The following is a 14,707-nucleotide window of genomic DNA, read 5'->3' as shown; positions in this document are numbered from 1 at the left end:
GTTTCTTACAAACAAATGACTCGTTATTTTAACTTGAGAAAACTTACAAATAATCTCTGAGAGATGTTTTAACATATTTCACAGCTGATTTCAGTAAATTTAAACGGTGAATATAAACAAAAATTCCGGAACGTGGTAAAATTAAAAGAAGGACGGTTGTCACAATAAATTCAGAATTTTTGTTATTTTAATACAATGAGCTAAAATTTTGGCTGAACATTTTTGAAACCTAACAATTTGAGAGAGGAAAATACTGGGGTCTCGAAAAAGAAATTTATTCAGATTTTCAGAATGTAATATGGCTAAGACTGAAGTTAAATTGGATGGGGTAGTTTCATACCCCAGTGTGACCATTAAGGGATAAAATTGCTAACCATCAGTTAAATAGTTAAATATTATTATCTCCGCTTCTTTGGAGTAAACTGTACAGCATGGGATACTCTGATAGATTATTTATAGAAAGTTATACTATACATATGCTTCCCATTTATGGTCTTATATAGACTAGTCCTTTCGACGATGTATTCTATAAACGCTGTCAAAGTTTCTGACTGTAACACCCTTATTTCTGCCTCAATATTAGCTCTTCAAGTGCTTGAGCAAATTAAATTAAGTGGCAAATCAGTTTACGAAACTTTGCCACTGAAATCGTTGCATTAATCAGATTTAGAGGGCGCATTTCTCAAGTTAAAATGTTTACGATATGGCTTTTGCGCTGAAATAATGGAATGTTGACTTCTCAAATAAAATTGTACAAATTTTATTCTTCCTTGAGTAGTAAATATCTTCGTGTTTAATCTGTTGAATGCGTTTTTAAAGATTTTAAAATAAAGATGAAGAGAGATATATAATTTCAATCTTGTTCCAGAAACGAATTCTCGAATTTTTAAAATTCCAAAATTTTTAATTTCGTTCGAATATTCGTCGCACGTTCAAATATTCATATTTCCAAACTTTAAAATTTCAAATTTTTAACTTTTCAAATTTCAAAATCTCTTAAGATTCCAAGTCCCAAAATTCTCAAATTTGTCATAAATTGTTAATCCTGAAAAATCCAAATCTCCAAATTTCTCAAGAATCCTAAATCACAAAAATTCAAAATTTATAAATTTTGCAATTTCCAAATTTGTCTAAAATACTAAATTTCTAAGTTTCTTAAAAACTCTAAATTTCCAAATTTTCCTAAATTGCCAAAAACTTTCCTAAATCCCAAAATTCTTCTGTTATTAAATTTTCAAATTTTCCAAAATCGAGAAAACTTAAATTTCTAAACTTCCAAATTATAATTTTCTAAAATCCTTAATTTACCAAATCTCCAAATTTCTAAATTTTCACATTTCAAAATTTCTCAAACTCTCGAAATTTTCAACTTTAATTATTTAGCTGCCAAATTACTAAATTGAAAATTTGAAGATACTAAAAATAAAAAATAAAGAAACGATATGGAAGTGTAAATACCATAGAAAAGAGATAAGCCATCAGTTGAAATAGATACATGCACTTTAATAAAAGGTGCACTCACAAAAAAGTATTCAATTCGTTCGAAAGAAATTTAATTTTATTTCGTTCCAACGCTGGAATTCGAGGATGTTTTTGATCAAACGTTATAAAGGAAAATGTGAAAGAAAAATGTGTGTATCGACACACATACAAATAATTTAAGTATAATTTTCAATCTTTACGGAGAAGAGACACGCCGTCGAATTTGAATGTAAATTTCGCCTCTCTTATTTTCCACGAGATTGACCATTATCGAATCACTAGCTATATCTACGAGGGAAACAGTACACGATGCTGTGTACAGCGAAGTACTGAAAATGCATCGACTGATGTTTCTGCGCGATAACTTTTCATCGATCTCTATCGTCGATTCAACGAAACTTGTTTTTGGAAAAAAATATACATTTTATCATTTGTTCTGTTCTTCCCTTTATTTCGTACTTATTTATTAATCAATATTAAAAAAAAAAATTTTTTTTTTTTATTAAACTTTTATTAAAATTCACGTTGTCAGAATTATATTTTATTTTGAAAAAAATGGGATAGTAAAAACTTTTTTTGTAGTTTTATACGAAATGATGAAATATTTAGTGTCTATTGTTCTTAGAATAAATATTTGAAATATATATTCAGTGAAATTATTTGTACGAAACCCTGTAGAATAATACTGAAAGTAATTTCTTTTATCATTTGATTTTAAATTAATTTACAACTTTGACTTAATTTTAAAATCGATTTACAATTTGTTTTCACATAATTTTTAAATCAATTGACCAATTTTTTCTTCACTAATTTCAAGATAAAGTTTAATTTAATTGTATCAATTTTAAAATTAATTCATAAATCCATTTCAATGAATTTCAAAATTAATTTGCTAACATCAATTTGTAAACTGTTTTTAATTACTTTTGAAGTTAATTTACTGAATTTAGTTAAAGTAATTTTATATTCTATAAAAATTATTTTATTCGAAGAATATTGGTACAAAGGCCTAGAAATGAAGTGCACTTCCATTATTCTTTTTATTTTGTCTCTCTAAAGCGACCATAACGCAATCGGACTATAATTACGCTGCACGAAATATTCTACAAATTGCATAACATTGGCGTTTCCTCTTCTCGAATGATTAATAGAAATCGATATTTTAGATGAATAGAACGACCGAACCGCTTAACTAGCAACAGGAATGAGCGCAATATACTGTTCTCTCTATTATTATATTTTCCGCTTCGAATTACAGTAACATATTCTATAAAAACTTAATATCAAAAATGATAGTAAAAATATTATATCGCTGTAATCTTAACATTGGTCATTTTTAATAATTGTCGTTTAAAAGAACTATTAACTTAATATCAACTTAATCCCTACATTATTTACTAAATTATACATATAATAAAGGTATATCAAGGTATATTTAATAAAGTACCCTGTATATAATAATAACAGAATCTAAAATCATGTTATTTAAAATACATGAAAAAAACATGTATCAAACTGAAATATTATAATATCAAAATATATAACACAACTGTAAATAAATGTTAATGCACTTATAAATTTTATAATATTCTTTTTTTAATGTCATACGTTTAAATATCATACATAAATCAAAATGGACTTACACCACCTTGAAAATACGCGATCCAAATATTGAATAAAATTGTTATGACTAAATGTTCGCACAAAGGCAATTTTTCCCTAGGGAAGTCTACAATGCTCAGCGCAGTGCATTGAACAGAAATGGATGGAAAAATTCAATGAGAAAAATGGTTGATTTTGCAGGAGAATTAAACGAAACGACGTGGAAAAGCATTAATTAACCAGTGGACGGGGAAAACTGCGTTGATTAATCGACAATCGCTTAACCAATTTGAATGGTCAAACGGTTAACCATACGGCATTGCTTCCTATCATTGCGTACCAATCGAGAGATTACACGCACAAGCACTTACCAACGAGTATCGATTCAATGGTATGCGGGACAATTTCGGACAGAATTTGAATTCGACCACATAATCCTTTCACAGAAGCTATTAGTCTGTGGTGTCTCGTTAAATTTGGATTTCCTTTAATAAGAAACTTGTTTTTATTAACGCATTGTTGACCGGCCACGAGTTTAACTCGTGTTTTCATGACCAAACGTTGTTGAACAATCGCAAGTTAACTCGTGTTTGCACTTGCATTATTCATTTCGATTTTTAACTTTTAGCTTGGCATTTTTCCCTTGAAAATGGATATTCTTTAAAGGCATAATTTATGTCCATAAATAAGGTGAAGTGGAGTAAGTGCAGACTGGTTTTTGTAAAGTTGGTATTTAAACGTAAGTATTATCAGTCTGCTATGTAAATACTTCACGCTGTCGATATCGAACGCTTTGCACAACTACTAATATTTAATTAATATTAACTAGGATCTTAATTTTCCTTATACACTTTGATTTTGATAGGAAATTGTTTAAAATGTCAACTACTCTGCACTTTCCCCGAAAATGGGGTGAGAGCGTAACTTGAAGTTAAAAATACTTTGAAACTTTATTTCATGTGCAATGGAGCAAGAACTGAATTATTAACAAATCTGCTATAAAATGCGTTTTACTGCATTATGCAAGTACTCTATACTGCAAACAAGTACTCTTAGCTGAAATATAAAAGGGGATATAGGGAAACAAAACAAGGAAACAAACATACTAAATGGAGGAATTTCGCTCAGATTGTAATAAAAATAGTCTGTATACGCACTTATCCCGTTTACGAACTTACCCCACTTCACCTTAACAAACAATGTTAAACTTTACTTGGACCCACACTAAATTGTTGAACTTTTTTTTATCATTTATTAATGTTTGATGCTTAGAATACAAGAAATGCAAATTTTAATGCTAGGAATGAAGCAGTTAGAAAATTACGCATGTTAATTTGAGCGCTTTTGACGTACGTGACTGGTTATTGCAACGCCATATTGACTTTTACCCCTTCGTTGTTCGGTTACGTAGAGAATTAAAACAGTAAAACAGTTTTTTAAGTAAAATAGTAAAATAGTTTTTGCGATTACTAATTGTGAACAGAAGTTAGCTGTACTATTTTCAAATAAACAATATTATAGAATCACTTTAACACGCATAAGCATAGCCCAATAAAAATTATTCATAAATAAAAGCTACTTGGCATTACACTCCCCTGTCAAACAAGCTAAAAATGCTCAACTTTATGTAAGCCTAACTAACTTCGGGAATCCTAACATTAAAATATGTATTATTGTATTCTAGGCATTACATTGGTAAAAAAATCAACAATTTTATGTGTCCCAAAGTAAAGTTCAACAAAAAAAAGAAACAAAAAAAGAAGAAAGAGTGATTAAATAATAAATGCAAAAGAGTGATGTATTAATAACATAAAATTGACACAATTATCCGCAGATTCTTAGCATTAATACAGAATTGTACGCGTTACGTATAGTTCGCAAAGCAACATGCTCTTTCAAGTCACACACTGTACTTGGAAAAACGACGCTATCGCGTTCAAGAAAGAACAAGTAAATACAACATTTCGAACAGGAAATTTAATCCTGCAATAAAATATTTTCAAAGATTTCTGTAAGATTCAACTAAAAATGTAACGTAAAAGAATCTAATGCAATAATGTGAAAACGAAACTAACAAAGGTGCGGGGTAAATAACAACCAGGTTTTAGAAAGTTTGCTCTATTCTATACTGTTGACGTCAACGAACTAACTCGTTGTTTTCTCCAAAAGACAACTGTTCACTGACAAAAGATGATCATCTGATCAGGTCATAGTTGTCATTAGTTCTGGATTTTCTATTTTCTTACATTTCTTCGTTACATTCGCTTTATTACAAAAAAAATTACTTTTCTTGATATTTGGATTTTCGTAACAGTTTTAGTATTACAAATATTTCGATCATGACGGATTGTGACGGTGAAAATTTTTCAATTAATTATATACAGATTCCAAGTGCCATACAACAAATATGATATATACAGCGTGTCATTGCATTTGAGTGTGTGCAAATAAAGCATGTTAAAGCTTGCTTAAAGTCGTTTCACTTTCATATTCAATTATGCAGTAATAGTCAATACCTTAGCTTACCTATGAATACTTATTACATTCGTCACAAAATAGATAGTATTCAAAAATTTGTTTTCTATCTTCCTATTGTTCTAGTATTTTTTTTTTTATATTAATGAATTTCACATAGAATTATTAAATTTTACTGCATTTTTTTATTCTTACAGGGAAACGTCGTTAGATCGTCCATTTTGATAAAACGTTTCCTACAGAGTATGAAGCATAAATAATTCATATTTTGTCGTTTTTGTTAATACTCATTATAGGAGAAGATGTTTAATATTTGACATTAATTGTTACGAATGTAACAACGTTTAAACAATAAAATTATTAAAATTCTAAGATTAATTGGATGTCAAGAGTTGACGGTCAGTATCATTGTTTTATTATGTACATATTTATTTGTTAATTGTGATGTGTTGATGCAATTTTCGCTCTGATAAGAGTATGGATTTTGAAATAATTATATTTGTGAATTAGTTTAACCGCATCGTTTGTACGAATTAGGAGGAACAGTTACAAACTACAGTATTCAAATCCTTTGAATGTTGTACATAAATTGTTAAAGTTAAGTTTCACGATGAAAATTCATGCAGCGAGATTCGTGTTTAGTTAAGGAGTTATATCAGGTTGTTGCATACTAAATAGCCGATTTCGAAACAAAAGTTCGACACGATTTGATATTGTAAGCAGTACTTGCACCACATCAATGTGAAGCTTCATAATTACTTTAAAGTTCAAGTTACATTACAGCTTTATTAGGAGATTTTATTATTGATTTTAAAATGACTATCACGGAAGTCAACTCATTAAAAAGTTAACATACGAATAAATGTCATAAATGAATTAATCTTGTAGTTTAACATGTTGGTAGGAATTATTGTAATATTGATGTAATTTCTACAAATTAAATCAACAATATAAAATAAAATATAAATATATTTTCTTTCAATTATTGCTATCGATGAAGAATTTAAATGTCTATTTCCTAAAATTTTATTTAAAAAATTAAGATGAAGTGCAGGCTATTTTTATTACAATATGAGCGAAATTCCTCCATTTAGTATGTTTGTTTCCTTGCTTTGTTTCACTATATCCCCTTTTATACTTCAACTAAGAATACTTGTTTGCAATGGAACGATTTTCTGACAATCAATTAGTCGTATCGAAAGCATTCATGAATATTATATTGTACGTAGCTTGCAATACATTTGACGCTTTTAATAACTGGTATTATTTTATGTACACTGTCATTAAATTTCGATAAACTTCTGACGTTTCGAAATTGGCTGTTTAATATGTAACAGCTTAATAATATTATATCTGTTGCCCCGTTTTTCAAATTACATGAATTAAATCTCAGCAAGTTGCATATAAATACACCACACGAGATCGGTGTTCATGTTAATATTCGTATACAGTCAGTCATCAATTCGTTAATGTAAATTATTACTGACAGTATAATTATAATAATATTGATACTAATTACATGTCACTTATGTAAATTTGAAAAGTTGCAAATTGCTTTAAAATCTTCGTTTATATTGCTTGCAAACGTAATCATTATATTTTAATATAATTTTTTTTTATGTTTTTATATTTTTATGTAATTGTAAGGAGTTTCAATTATTTATAAAATTATAAGTAACTGAAATTACTTATAATTTTAATTGTTTATAAAACTATAAGTAGTTTCAAACATTTATACTACTATAAGTAGTTTTAAGCATTTATAGAGTTATAAATATTATGAAGATAATTGAAAAATTGGTCGATCCGTGTTTCTACAACAATTTTCATAATGACAACTCGAAAATCATGTCTTTTAAGTTATGTCTTTTTTCCTTTTCATACATTGCTGTCTATTGTATGCTTTGTTACGTATTTTTAATTAAATTCTGTTGAAAATATTCATGTATCTTTTGAAACATACAAAAATAACATTGTGTGTATGCTTTCTAAACTGTAAACGAGATTTAAAAACATATTTTAAGCATGAAAAGCTTGAAAATATTTGTTTTTAACAAATAAACAAAGAAAACAATTGATGTCAAAGAAAGATTTGACAATGTGAAAATTTCAAAAGAATTTATTTTAAAAATTCCGTAACCTACAATTCACTCAGATCAGTCGACATAAGATAAAAATAATTTTTTTATGTACTGTAACAAATAAAAATGCATTTGAGTTAAGCTTCGAAAGTAAGAAATGAACGAAAATATTTATAAAACACAAACAATTTTAAACAGCGTACATAATATTTTGAAAAATAATCTGAAAACTTAAAAAAATATCATATAAAACCATCATACGTTGCATTCAACAAGCACATATGAATTTTTCCATTAAACTAATGCAACGTTACGTAAATAAATAATATATTATTTTTGTTTTAGTAAATCCACGGTAACATTATTTTATATGAAATTTAAACAGACTCTTTTCAATTAATTTCTGCATTTAAGTTCATTATATTATTCCAATAAAATAATAAACCTGTTTCATATTACGTAAAAGGTTTTGACGATATTACCTGTTATTGTATTTCAATAAATTTATTAACTTTTTCTATAGATGCATGTGCAGTGTTTATACAAATGTCTTTCACATCTTTTTATTCATACAAATTTGTATATTTTAATACTTCTTGCTTTTACTGTTATTAAAAAATCAGTGTAAAAATATATTAATATTATGCAGTTTCATTTCTTACTTACTGTTGCAATTTTGTATCTGTTTTTAACAAATTAATATTTCAATTGTACTATAGTTCTTTTATTTAAAAAATTATTTGCATAAAAACACGAAATATCAAATGAAAGATTATTTCATTCCATAGCTGTATAAGGAGAAAAATAAATACATAAGTTATAAATACAAAAATACAGGGTACCCCAAAAATTGTCGTACACGCGGATGATTTATATATTTCTTTATTTAAATATTATTTTTCTATTCGTCCACATTTTTGAGGAAACTGAATTTGTAACTTTTTATATACATTTGTAAGAAAAGTAATTTAGGAAGAAAGATAATTTCAACAATAATCTCGTTATTTCAATAACAATTCTGTTAAGTCAATAGTTAATGGGTGTTAGAAATTAATAAATACTGCAACTATTGAAATATAATATTAGTCATTATTATGCATAATATTGTTGATATACTAACATGCTGCAATTTAGCATGATGAATTTAGTTGCAAGTATAATGAACTCACATGTAAGCACCAATAATAAGTAGGATATTCATTAGTAACAATAATTTTATTAATAATTACATTTAACTTATAATACTCATTAATTGTTAAATTAATGAAGCAAGAGTTGAAACTGCCATTCGCATTGCCATAAAAGAATTCCGTTATAAATATTTTCAACAATGTTAAAATTCAAAGTTATCATAAACGTGTTTAAAACCAATAAGTGGCCACAAATGATGTATCTATGTTACAGTGTCCTGGCAAATATCATGCACAAAATGCCATGTAACTTCTCGTACAAAAATAGGAATAAAATGCAGAATTACACCGTTTGATTTTCGTCTTAGTTTTCGAGAAAATCAAGTTTGAAGATCCGCTGCGTCCTTTGGTATTACAGCAATGTCATCTTCTCTTGAGCGACGTAAACGCATATTGTGCCTGTAAAGGACGTCTACATAGCACGTGAACGCTATTGGCTTGAAAGAACAACATGAACAAAATTTTCGACGGAAAGAATTTTACTTTTCCAAATGCAAAATCGCTGAAATTGTTCGCGCTGTCGAAAGTATATGCACGTTTAATTACCGAAGCACTTCCGGTAACGAAGTTTGACTCTTCAGTTCCTTAAATGCGTAATTAATTCCTTTCACAAATTGCTCCTCAGTTTCAATCTCTGTACCGTATACTTCTCCTTTAGCGTATTCTCGTACGTACAAGTCCAAGGGTGTAAGATCGAAGGTCCTGGGAGTCTAAATGATCAATTCTCCACGTTCCTATCCAATAATCATAATTATCATTTAAAAATCTTATATTCCGACTAAAGTGTGACGGGACACAGTACTCTAGGTTGCTCGACAGAAAATAATTGCCGTAACAGCATAGGGACGCAGTGAAATTTTCAAACATGATTTTCATGAAAACAAAGTCCAAAATTAACAAATTTTATTCTATATTTTTTCCAATTTTTCCATAAAGAATTTGATGGTATCCGCTTTTGCGTATTCGACCGGATACTGTGTATGCGCACACGCGTGCGCATTATTGTTCCGTTTCCTGATTTGACTCATGCCAGCTCGTTGAAATTCACCGAATGCAGGGCAAATATTTTTCCTGAACCAATTTTCCTTTTGTCTATAATTATGTAGATACGCTTGAAGAGTAAAAGTGTACGATTTCTTATGTTCAGTTTCAGGTTATGCACTACTGTCAGAAATTGTGACATCTCAAGGTTGTTAACTAATTTCCTGTTATGAATAATACTACATATTGCCTTGCCCTCGAACAATTATCACGCTGACATAAAAAATAAAAAATTTCTATTCTATATTTTTCTTATTTTTGTATAAAGAATTACATAGTGTCTGCTTTTACATATTCAATATGCGATATTATTTGAATAATATTTAAGATTCACTATGTGCACGACGAAAAAGCTTCGAAATTAACAGTACCCTATAAACAATATTAATTAATTCAAAGAAAATTGTTACGTGTTCGGTGGAAAATGTGATCACAGTAGTTCCGTTTACGGGTTGGCTTTAAAGGGCGAGAGAGGGATGTGTTCCACTGTCTGGAGTAAATCGTGCCAATCCAAAGTTCCGTGTGTGCACAGTTAGTGTGCTCTACGCGAAATTACTATCGTCAGTTTATCCGTTTTGTCTTTGACGCGTAATACATACTAAGCTCGAAGCTGAGACGAACAACGATCGTGTTCGTTTACTCGCGCATGATCGGCACGAGTACATTTCAAGCACAGAGAATTGCTTTTCCCGCCGAATTAAAGCGTTCGATATTCTCTTCCTGCTTTACAATTTTATTTAGAAACTGCAATTGTTCATCACATAACTATTTCAACTTCTGAAAGAATTGCATCTTTTAACTATGACAAGTAATATCAAGACTAAACCCACTGGCGTATGATGCACATTTACTTTGAAGTTGAAAATGAAGTTGTAAAGTAAATAAAGGAACATCAGTTAAACGCTAAAGGATAAATTAATGTACACATTTTTTATCTTTATAGAAAATTCGCACACATTTTATAATTAAATAAACTTTGTAATTTGAAACAAAAAACTTATTGAACGGTCATTTTGAGCATATTAACTTTTTGTAAATATGTATGTTTTACCTAAATCTATAGCGCCATATATGTGACGTGTAAATATAATGAAACATAGTAACAATTACTATTAGAAAGATAACCTCAAAAGAATTTATGAAACTTCTCAACTAATAAGATTTATGTTGCTATCTGCCAACAACAAAAGTACTTTCGAGTGCAGAGGATTAATGATCATATAAAATATGTGAGCAGCTTCGCGCTTTTATTAATATAAATGGTTATAATTCTGTACACACATGAAACAAAAGATATATATATATAATATGTATTCGCAATCGATCGTTGATGAACACGTGCTAATGGCTACGCGACCACGAGGTAAGTGAGACGATACACTCGCAACTTCCGATCCGCGAGGTAGCCAGCGGAAATCGCGAGTCTACTAGAACCTTCTCGATGCTCCCTTAACCGCGCTATTCAAAGTCGACGCAAACCACTATCAATCCCCCACTTTTGCGGAGCCTAATCCCAAAATTTGAATAGCTTTCGTATGTAATGGCCGCTTCAATGCCTTCGTCATTGCATCTGCTGGGTTCTCGTTCGTGGCGATGTAAATAACGTTCATTATACCTTCTTCTACTTTTTCCCTCACCACGTGATAGGCTATATCTATGTGTTTGGTTTTACTTTTTTCTGCTCTGTTCCTAGAGAAATGAATAGCTGCTCGATTGTCGCAATAAACTTCGATGGTGTCTGAAACCAAAAATTCAAATAAGTCTAGTTCCTTTAAAAACATTCGCATCCATGCGGCTTCTCTGGCACTTCGAGATAAGGCAATGTATTCAGCTTCCATCGTGGATGTCGATACGCATCCTTGTTTTGATGAGTACCATTCCACCGTGCTTTCTCCAATTTTGGTAATCACACCTGAATAAGAGTGTCTGCTGTCGATGTCGCCTGCCCAGTCTGCGTCTGAATATATCTTTAATTTTGGATCTTTAATTACGGGGTACCTTAGTCCTAGATCTTTGGTCTTGCTTAGGTAGCGTAATATGTGCTTTGCTTGATGCCAGTGCGTCATTCCAGGATTGGCATTGTACTGGGATAACTTTGTCACTGCATATAATATGTCTGGCCTGGTGTGCAAAGCTAAATACATTAATTCTCCAATGAGTTTTCTGTACGGTACCTTGGACATCTTTTCTTTCTCCTTCGGTGTTCGTGGGGCATCTTCCTTTGAAAGTCTCGTTCCTGGCTCTAACGGTGTGGCCGCTCCGCGACAGTCAATCATGTTATACTCCTAAGTCTTTGGCTTCATATTCTCTATTGATAGAGTCTATTAGTTTCACGATTGGCATTTGCTCTCTGGAAAAAACAAAGATATCATCTACATATATGACTACGACTATCCAATGCTCTTTTACATATACGCATCCCGAAGATTTCAGTCTTTTGAATTCTTGTTCGACTAGGAAACGATCTAGTTCCCTATTCCAGTTCCTTCCGGATTGTTTTAATCCGTATATCGGTCTTAATAGTTTCGCTACGGATCCTTCTTTTGCACATTCGTGCAACGGCGGTAACTTCATAAATATTTCCTCTTCTAGTTCTCCATACAAATATGCGCATTTAATGTCGATGTGTCTGGTGTACCATTGGAAGTTTACTGCTATCGCTAACATTATTCTAATCACGGAGAAACTAGCTACTGGTGCATATGTTTCGTCGTAATCCAAACCTTTCTGTTGGGAATAGCCTTGTGCTACTAGTCTTGCCTTGTATCGGTGAATTCGTCCATCCGCATCCCTTTTCAATTTGAATACCCACTTGCAACCTATGCATTTCTTTCCTTCTGGAAGCTTGGTAATTTCCCACGTTTTTCTGTTGGATAGATTGTCTAGTTCTTCCTTGATGGCGCCTTTCCATTGCGTGGCTTGTGGGGAAGCTAGGGCTTCTTCAATGTCTCGTGGCTCATTTATTTGCAAAAAATTGGCTTCTACATCGCTTCCTGCTAGCGAATTCTCTGTTTCATCGTTACTAATAATTTCTGTTGGCTTACCCTTTCGTCCGTATGGGTTCCTTATAATTTTTCGGGGTCCTGGGCGTCTACTCCGCCCCCCCACTGGTTTCTTATTCGAGTGCTCCGGTTCTCCCTTTTGCTCTGTCTGGCTTGTGATCTCATCAGGTATGTGTTCGTGCGTGACGCTTTCCGTTTCGGATTCGCTACTGTCTAGCCATCCTCCACTGTTCCAAGTGTTCGCATCCTTGCCCTGTATCCATTCATATCCAACCTTGTCCTCTGCGAATCTAACGTGTTTAGTGATTATTATTTCATTTTTCTGTGGACACCATAATCTATACCCTCGTGTCTGTTCTGAATAACCAACAAAAATGCATGCGATCGCTCGATCATCTAGCTTCTTCCTTCCTTGTTGTGGTAGGCGGGCATACGCTAAGCATCCATAGACCTTTAAGTGACGGACACTCGGTGCTCGGCCTCTCCACACTGCTAGCGGAACGTCGTCGCTTATGGCTGAGTGACACACTCTATTTCTGACGTAGGCTGCTGTTGACACTGCTTCTGCCCAAAATTTTTGCGGTAGACGCGATGATTTTAACATAGATCGGGTCAAATCTAATAGTGTTCTGTTGATTCGTTCTGCGATGCCGTTCATTTGCGGGGTTTCCACGTTTGATCGCTCGTGCTTGATGCCCAGCGTTCTGAAAAATGCGTCTAATTCTTTGTTACAATATTCCAACCCATTATCGGTTCGGAATCTCTTAATTCTCTTTCCAGTGTCGCGCTCCATTCGTGCAATGTATTCTTGTATGCATCTTTTGACTTCGTCCTTAGATTTTATACATGCGATGTTAGTATATCTAGAGAAATCGTCCGTAAAGGTTATAAAGTACCTGTTTCCTCCCATGGAATTCTCTGGCATGGGTCCACACACATCCGAGTGGATTAACTCGCCGATTTCTTTCGATTGCCTTCCATTTGTTCTTTTGCAAGGAACTTTGGTAGCTTTTCCAATATTACACGCATCACAAGTATATTTGCTCGCCTTAGTGTTTAAACCTGTGACACTTTTGTTTCTAATTAGTCGTTTTATTGTGTCAGTACTCACGTGACAGAATCGTTGATGCCATATCTGATCAGTTTCCACGCTGGTTGCATATAATTCCGTTGGGCCTCTTTCCATGCAAACCTTGGCATCCACTACATATAGGTCATTTCTTCTATGGGCAATACACATGATTTCCTTTGTTCTAACGTTTCTAACCTTTGCCATACCATGCTTTATTAAGAGTTCCTTTCCTTTCTGTTCGATTCTGGATACAGACATCAGGTTCCTTCTGATATTAGGCACATAATAAACATCCTGCAATTCTACAATTCTTTTAATATTTCCGACAATCATTTTTAGCTTTATATTTCCTATTCCTTCGGCTTTCAGTGTTGTTCCCCCTTGTTTGTTGGGGTCACCTGCAGTATTTACGATTTCGTGGTTTATCGGTCGGAAGCTCGCGAACCAATCTTTTCTTCGACAAACATGATGCGTACACCCGCTATCTAATAACCAAGAGTCTTCTAAGCTTATTGTATTCAGACTTACCAGGAATACGTCATCTCTATCTCTCTTGTCTGATCTGTATTGCATCCTTGGTTTTCCTCTATACTTGCTTCTGTTCATTCTGGCACGGCAATTGTTAGCAATGTGACCAACTCTTTTACAGTTAAAACATATGGGTGCTTGCCTAGGGCTATCACTCATCATATTAGTTTCTTTCTTGTTTTGAGCCTTTTTACTCACGTGCAATGCTTCGTTGATGTATTCGGCCGTGGCATC

General features: G+C 32.1%; 1 pseudogene; it reads right to left on the bottom strand.

Moving 5' to 3' along the window:
- Positions 1–11,355: 11,355 nt before the first annotated feature.
- Positions 11,356–12,147, bottom strand: LOC143264665 (uncharacterized; annotated as a pseudogene).
- Positions 12,148–14,707: the final 2,560 nt, after the last annotated feature.

Source organism: Megachile rotundata, chromosome 6 (genome assembly GCF_050947335.1).
Source record: "Megachile rotundata isolate GNS110a chromosome 6, iyMegRotu1, whole genome shotgun sequence".
In the NCBI taxonomy this organism is placed as follows: Eukaryota; Metazoa; Arthropoda; class Insecta; order Hymenoptera; family Megachilidae; genus Megachile; species Megachile rotundata.
This window is presented reverse-complemented; position numbering and strand designations above follow the sequence as displayed.